The following is an 8,040-nucleotide window of genomic DNA, read 5'->3' as shown; positions in this document are numbered from 1 at the left end:
TCTATCCTGTCTCCATCTTGTCTTCATCCTGTCTCCATACCGTCTCCATACCAACTCCATCCCGTCTTCATCGTCTCCATCCCGTCTCCATCCCGTCTTCATCCGTCTCCATCCCGTCTCCATCCATCTCCATCCTGTCTTCATCCGTCTCCATCCCGTCTCCATCCATCTCCATCCTTTCTTCATCCTGTCTCCATACCGTCTCCATACCGACTCCATCCCGTCTTTATCGTCTCCATCCTGTCTCCATCCCGTCTTCATCCGTCTCCATCCCGTCTCCATCCATCTCCATCCTGTCTTCATCCGTCTCCATCCCGTCTCCATCCATCTCCATCCTTTCTTCATCCTGTCTCCATACCGACTCCATCCCGTCTTTATCGTCTCCATCCTGTCTCCATCTGTCTCCATCCTGTCTTCATCCTGTCTCCATCCTGTCTCCATACCGACTCCATCCCGTCTTTATCGTCTCCATCCTGTCTCCATCTGTCTCCATCCTGTCTTCATCCTGTCTCCATACTGTCTCCATACCAACTCCATCCCGTCTTCATCGTCTCCATCCCGTCTCCATCCGTCTCCATCCCGTCTCCATCCATCTCCATCCTGTCTTCATCCGTCTCCATCCCATTTACATCCTTTCTTCATCCCATCTTTACCCCGTTTCCATCCCGTCTCTAACCCGTCTCATCCCGTCTCCATCCCATCTCCATCCTTTCTTCATCCGTCTCCATCCTGTCTTCTTCTGTTCTCCATACTGTCCCCATACCGTCTCCATCCCGTCTCCATCCCGTCTTCTTCCTGTCTCCATACTGTCCCCATACCGTCTCCATCCCATCTCCATACTGTCCCCATACCGTCTCCATCCCATCTCCATTCCGTCTCATCCGTCTCCATCCCATTTCATCCGTCTCCATCCCGTCTCCATCCCGTCTCCATCCTGTCTTCATCCGTCTCCATCCCGTCTCCATCCCGTCTTCATCCGTCTCCATCCCGTCTCCATCCCGTCTTCATCCGTCTCCATCCCGTCTCCATCCCGTCTCCATCCTGTCTTCATCCGTCTCCATCCCGTCTCCATCCCGTCTTCATCCGTCTCCATCCCGTCTCCATCCCATTTCATCCGTCTCCATCCCGTCTCCATCCCATTTCATCCGTCTCCATCCCATTTCATCCGTCTCCATCCCGTCTTTACCCCGTCTTCATCCGTCTCCATCCCATTTCATCCGTCTCCATCCCGTCTTTACCCCGTCTTCATCCGTCTCCGTCCCGTCTCCATCCCGTTTCCATCCCGTCTCCAGCCGACAGGAATCAGTAGGAGGTATAGCCGGCAGGATTGAAGAGGCTTCTCTACATAAACTACAGAATCAGAGGAAAGAGAAGCTGCCTGGGACGAAGCAGAGCTGTCAGAGGAGAGAGGAGCAGCGGAACTTCAACTATGGACGGCGTTCACCAAAGCAGGACTCCAAAGTTTCAATGATAAATCAGAGAACATTTCAGGTTGGGTATAAAGTGCATTCAGTTTCCCTTTAAGATGCTAATAAAGAGCCACAACTTTCCTGACAGTCATTCACATCAGTCCTCCAGATGTCACACACATGTTCATGTCAAACGAACAACATACAGAATGGTTTTATTAACCTGCTCCTACGTGCACTTCCAGTCTCCCACGTCGTCCGGCACAAACAACAAATTTTACTTTGGCTGACTCTGGGTGTGAGCCAGAACGCACTCGAGCCAGTTCAAGGTAAATTGCTGAAGAGGTGATGCGGTTCCAGGCGAATTATGTGTCTCACGCTGCTGCACCAAAACAGCAGAGCATAATTACAACAGCAGGTTGAAGGGTTTTCTTCTGAAAAGCCTCTGAGGTTTGGACAGTAAGCGACTGAATCACATCACACATTTCCTTTACACACTCTCTCTCTGGCTCGGCTCTTTTTTCTTCCTCTGTGGTGTCTACCTTTCCACTGGCTCGGCCATATGCAAGCGCGTGTTTTTATGCATTCACTCGGAGGAGTGATACCTCTGCCTGAACGGTAGCCTGCTCTGGGGCCTTTTCAGACATTCAGCCACTTCTTTTCTAAGAATAACCAGCAGGCATCTCTGCCAGAAAACTTACTTTCTTCTCGTTTCCTTTATTCAGAGTCTACTGATGGCGGTATTCATTGTAAACGTTCCGATAACTGGCTCGATTTGCACACCGGTCCAAATGAGAAGCATGAAGAGTAGCAGAAAAGAAGAGTGGGGTCAAAACCTGGACATGTTTAAGTCCTCAGTAAATCATTTAGAGGTCAGAAAAGCTGCTTGCCAGACGATCTTTGCAGCGAGGCAGCTGACTGTTGGGGATGGAACGGAGCAGGATAAACACGATGGCTTTCAGAAGGAAGCATTCATGCTCAGTCTGGAGAACTTCAGCCAGACCCGTCTGACTGTCATTTATGTTTGCAGAGACGAAGTGTTTCTAAATGACGAGTGGCGTCTGTGAAGTGCATGAGATGTATGGAGCGTGCAGCTCGGGACGTGATGTTCCTCATCCAGGTTTAAAGCCATGTGTTCGTGTGTGGTAGATCCTGCCTGCTGCAGCTGAATGTGCAACAAGAACTCACTGAGCCAAAGGCGGTTAAGCATGATGAAAACTGATGACGTACACTCCAAGCTCACCTCCACGAGGCCTGGTCACTCCGTTTTATGTCACAATGCCACGCAACCTGTTCCACCTGCTGCTGTTTCCATGGTTCTCTGCAGAATAAAGACCTGCAAATGCAAAAAAATAGAAATTAGACCAACAAAACTACTCCAGAATGACTTTCACTCATTGCACATTTAGCCTAACATTCATCAGAGCCAGGTGAACAGGTGACCAGCTAAACAGGTGAACAGGTGAGCAGGTGAGCAGGTGAACAGGTGAACAGGTGAACAGCTAAACAGGTGAGCAGGTGAACAGGTGAACAGGTGAACAGCTAAACAGGTGAACAGGTGAGCAGGTGAACAGGTGAACAGTTGAGCAGCTGAGCAGGTGAGCAGCTAAACAGGTGAACAGGTGAACAGGTGAGCAGCTAAACAGGTGAACAGGTGAACAGGTGAGCAGCTAAACAGGTGAACATGTGAACAGGTGAGCAGCTAAACAGGTGAACAGGTGAACAGGTGAGCACATGCACTTCTAACCACAGAATGGGTGACAGCAGTGACGAATCAGCTGAGTGACGTCCAAACCAAACAGCAGAAGAAAAGAGATGAAACTCAGCTCGTATTCCTCATGCGTGGCCAGAGGCAGGTAAACAGGTAGGATAACACATTTATTACCTGTACGTTGCTGCCAGACAGTTTGCCAATTTAAAAAAAAACTGGGTTTGGTCCACAGTGGAGAAGTCCTTCTGATGTCCGTCCAGACCAGGATCAGGGACTTATGACTCAGCTGAGGCAAAGGTCTGGGACTGTCCACGTTTTCTCTCCTGCCAGGAGATGGCGAGAACTCTGACACAAATATTACATCTGTTTCTGAAGTATGTGGCAACGACCAGCAGACAGAGCGACTGGCGACCAGACTGGGCTTTTCTACTCTGGTAAGGAAACGGTTAACAACCACGTTGCTGTGGAGAAACTGTCAGGATGAATGTAAACACTAGGCCTGGATGCAGACTGAATGTGTTACAGTCCTGTGCTCAGGTCGCCTCCTCATGACGCGTTTCAGGAAACTGACCGGCGAAGCTGATCAGTTTCACCGATGCTGCTGTCCTCCTGTAGGGTGCAGCGCGACGTGTGTTGCAGACTCATGGCTGCAGGTACCAGGCTGGTATAAACACACTACAGGCACAGGCTAGCTTCTCAGTTGCATTCAGGCAAACATGACTTTTACTTGTAGATCATATTAAAAACACAGGAAATGTTCAGCAAACTTCAGAAAAACACCATCTGGACAGCTGAAGGCTCCTTTCATGTGCAGAAAGGCCACTCAGAGTTTCTCTGGCTCACACAAGAACATGAAGTTATTCAATAAGGATGGAAGATTTGTTTGCTGAAGATGTGGACATGTTGATCTCACTAAGTAACAAGAAAACATCTGGAGACATCTGGAGCTTTTCTGCCGAGGAATCCATAGCCAACGATGAAACGTTGTTTTCAGGAGAGAAGCCGGGTCTTCCATCCCGTCAACAGAAACTCCTGATTTAGACATGCAGACCCTCCTTGTGGGACGACTGTTTTCCTTTCAGGTTTTCTTTAACCAGTTCAGGAACCAGAGTCAGCTCAGACAGTCAAACACACCATTCTGATGAGTCATTGTGTGGTCTTCATAAAACCCAATTTAACCATCATACATGTGGATTTCATATTAGGATGTTCAGTCGTTTCTTCATGTGGGTCAAATATGAAGGAAGAAAGTGCTGAACTGTTCCAGGTGGCAGAATGACTGGTTGCAAGGTCCCGCTGGAACTAATAAGGCAGTCCATTTTCACCCTCTCAGTCCCCTGCATCGGCTGCAAACGGCTGATTTACAGCAGAGACATCCACCAAACTCCCATAATTATATATGTGTTGCATTTAACTCTTCCACAGCTGCTCTGTGTGACGGCTGCAACACTTTCCCATCCTGTTCACGCGGAGAGCTCGGCTCTGCATGCAGAAACTCACAGACCAGGTCCAGAAATCTGGTGTGGATCATTAGAGCCTTCATCAGATTTGAGGTCTCTGTAAACCTTTTCTCTAACAGCTCTGCTGGGATTTAAAGTCTTGACGCTGAAATTGCTAAAACATCACAAGGGCCTGGACATGAGAACGATTCAGGAGGAAACTTTGGAACTGTCTTGGTTGGGATTGTTCAGATAGAATCAGTAAGATGTGGAGCGCGATGTCGTCTCTTCGCCCGTTCAGCATAAAACCTGCTCTCTCGCCACCAGCACGCTGTTGCTGCTGGTTCTGCATGACGGTGAACAGAACCATCATGCAGAACTCTGGTCTCTGGACCGGATTCCCTGAAGCTGCTGCCAGGCATTGATGAGCAGAAATAAAACATCATCGTTTGTGTCATCTAGAAGGAAACATTCCAGAAACCATCTGGAACGTTTTCCACCTGCAACTCTTTCTGCACATCTTTTTTTGTGTGTGACAGAAGTGTGTTTAGCCCCCCCCCTGATGCTGTATAAATAAAGTTGAATTGAATTGAATGAGAGAAGTGTCATTCGAATTAAGTTTGCTCCTGACAGGCATGAAAGCATCTCCTGTTGCAACCAGCGAGCGAACAGAGCTGTCACTGGAAAAGAGATGGCATCTGGACACAGGTTGGACTGGGAATGGGACGGCATCTGGACACAGGTTGGACTGGGAAAGGGACGGCATCTGGACACAGGTTGGACTGGGAAAGGGACGGCATCTGGAGACAGGTTGGACTGGGAAAGGGATGGTATCTGGAGACAGGTTGGACTGGGAATGGGACGGCATCTGGAGAGAGGTTGGACTGGGAATGGGACGGCATCTGGAGACAGGTTGGACTGGGAAAGGGATGGTATCTGGAGACAGGTTGGACTGGGAATGGGACGGCATCTGGAAACAGGTTGGACTGGGAAAGGGACGGCATCTGGGGACAGGTTGGACTGGGAAAGGGATGGTATCTGGAGACAGGTTGGACTGGGAATGGGACGGCATCTGGAAACAGGTTGGACTGGGAAAGGGATGGTATCTGGAGACAGGTTGGACTGGGAAAGGGACGGCATCTGGAGACAGGTTGGACTGGGAATGGGACGGCATCTGGAAACAGGTTGGACTGGGAATGGGACGGCATCTGGGGACAGGTTGGACTGGGAATGGGACGGCATCTGGAGACAGGTTGGACTGGGAATGGGACGGCATCTGGAGAGAGGTTGGACTGGGAATGGGACGGCATCTGGAGACAGGTTGGACTGGGAATGGGACGGCATCTGGAAACAGGTTGGACTGGGAAAGGGACGGCATCTGGGGACAGGTTGGACTGGGAAAGGGATGGTATCTGGAGACAGGTTGGACTGGGAATGGGACGGCATCTGGAAACAGGTTGGACTGGGAAAGGGATGGTATCTGGAGACAGGTTGGACTGGGAAAGGGACGGCATCTGGAGACAGGTTGGACTGGGAATGGGACGGCATCTGGAGACAGGTTGGACTGGGAATGGGACGGCATCTGGAGACAGGTTGGACTGGGAATGGGACGGCATCTGGAGACAGGTTGGACTGGGAATGGGACGGCATCTGGAGACAGGTTGGACTGGGAATGGGACGGCATCTGGGGACAGGTTGGACTGGGAATGGGACGGCATCTGGAAACAGGTTGGACTGGGAATGGGACGGCATCTGGGGACAGGTTGGACTGGGAATGGGACGGCATCTGGAGACAGGTTGGACTGGGAATGGGACGGCATCTGGAGAGAGGTTGGACTGGGAATGGGACGGCATCTGGAGAGAGGTTGGACTGGGAATGGGACGGCATCTGGAGACAGGTTGGACTGGGAAAGGGACGGCATCTGGAGACAGGTTGGACTGGGAAAGGGATGGTATCTGGAGACAGGTTGGACTGGGAATGGGACGGCATCTGGAAACAGGTTGGACTGGGAAAGGGACGGCATCTGGGGACAGGTTGGACTGGGAAAGGGATGGTATCTGGAGACAGGTTGGACTGGGAAAGGGACGGCATCTGGAGACAGGTTGGACTGGGAATGGGACGGCATCTGGAAACAGGTTGGACTGGGAATGGGACGGCATCTGGGGACAGGTTGGACTGGGAATGGGACGGCATCTGGAGACAGGTTGGACTGGGAATGGGACGGCATCTGGAGACAGGTTGGACTGGGAATGGGACGGCATCTGGGGACAGGTTGGACTGGGAAAGGGACGGCATCTGGGGACAGGTTGGACTGGGAAAGGGACGGTATCTGGAGACAGGTTGGACTGGGAAAGGGACGGCATCTGGAGACAGGTTGGACTGGGAATGGGACGGCATCTGGAGACAGGTTGGACTGGGAAAGGGACGGCATCTGGGGACAGGTTGGACTGGGAATGGGACGGCATCTGGAGACAGGTTGGACTGGGAATGGGACGGCATCTGGAGAGAGGTTGGACTGGGAATGGGACGGCATCTGGGGACAGGTTGGACTGGGAAAGGGACGGCATCTGGAGACAGGTTGGCCTGGGAATGGGACGGCATCTGGAAACAGGTTGGACTGGGAATGGGACGGCATCTGGAGACAGGTTGGACTGGGAATGGGACGGCATCTGGAGACAGGTTGGACTGGGAATGGGACGGCATCTGGAGACAGGTTGGACTGGGAAAGGGACGGCATCTGGAGACAGGTTGGACTGGGAATGGGACGGCATCTGGAGACAGGTTGGACTGGGAAAGGGACGGCATCTGGGGACAGGTTGGACTGGGAATGGGACGGCATCTGGAGAGAGGTTGGACTGGGAATGGGACGGCATCTGGAGACAGGTTGGACTGGGAATGGGACGGCATCTGGGGACAGGTTGGACTGGGAATGGGACGGCATCTGGGGACAGGTTGGACTGGGAATGGGACGGCATCTGGAGAGAGGTTGGACTGGGAATGGGACGGCATCTGGGGACAGGTTGGACTGGGAATGGGACGGCATCTGGAGAGAGGTTGGACTGGGAATGGGACGGCATCTGGAGAGAGGTTGGACTGGGAATGGGACGGCATCTGGAGACAGGTTGGACTGGGAATGGGACGGCATCTGGGGACAGGTTGGACTGGGAATGGGACGGCATCTGGGGACAGGTTGGACTGGGAATGGGACGTTATCTGGGGACAGGTTGGACTGGGAATGGGACGGCATCTGGAGACAGGTTGGACTGGGAATGGGACGGCATCTGGGGACAGGTTGGACTGGGAATGGGACGGCATCTGGAGACAGGTTGGACTGGGAATGGGACGGCATCTGGAGAGAGGTTGGACTGGGAATGGGACGGCATCTGGAGACAGGTTGGACTGGGAATGGGACGGCATCTGGGGACAGGTTGGACTGGGAATGGGACGGCATCTGGGGACAGGTTGGACTGGGAATGGGAC

Source organism: Telmatherina bonti, assembly GCF_933228915.1.
Source record: "Telmatherina bonti genome assembly, chromosome: 3".
Taxonomy (NCBI): Eukaryota; Metazoa; Chordata; class Actinopteri; order Atheriniformes; family Telmatherinidae; genus Telmatherina; species Telmatherina bonti.
The sequence above is the reverse complement of the archived record's forward strand: the minus strand, read 5'-3'. Positions refer to the sequence as shown.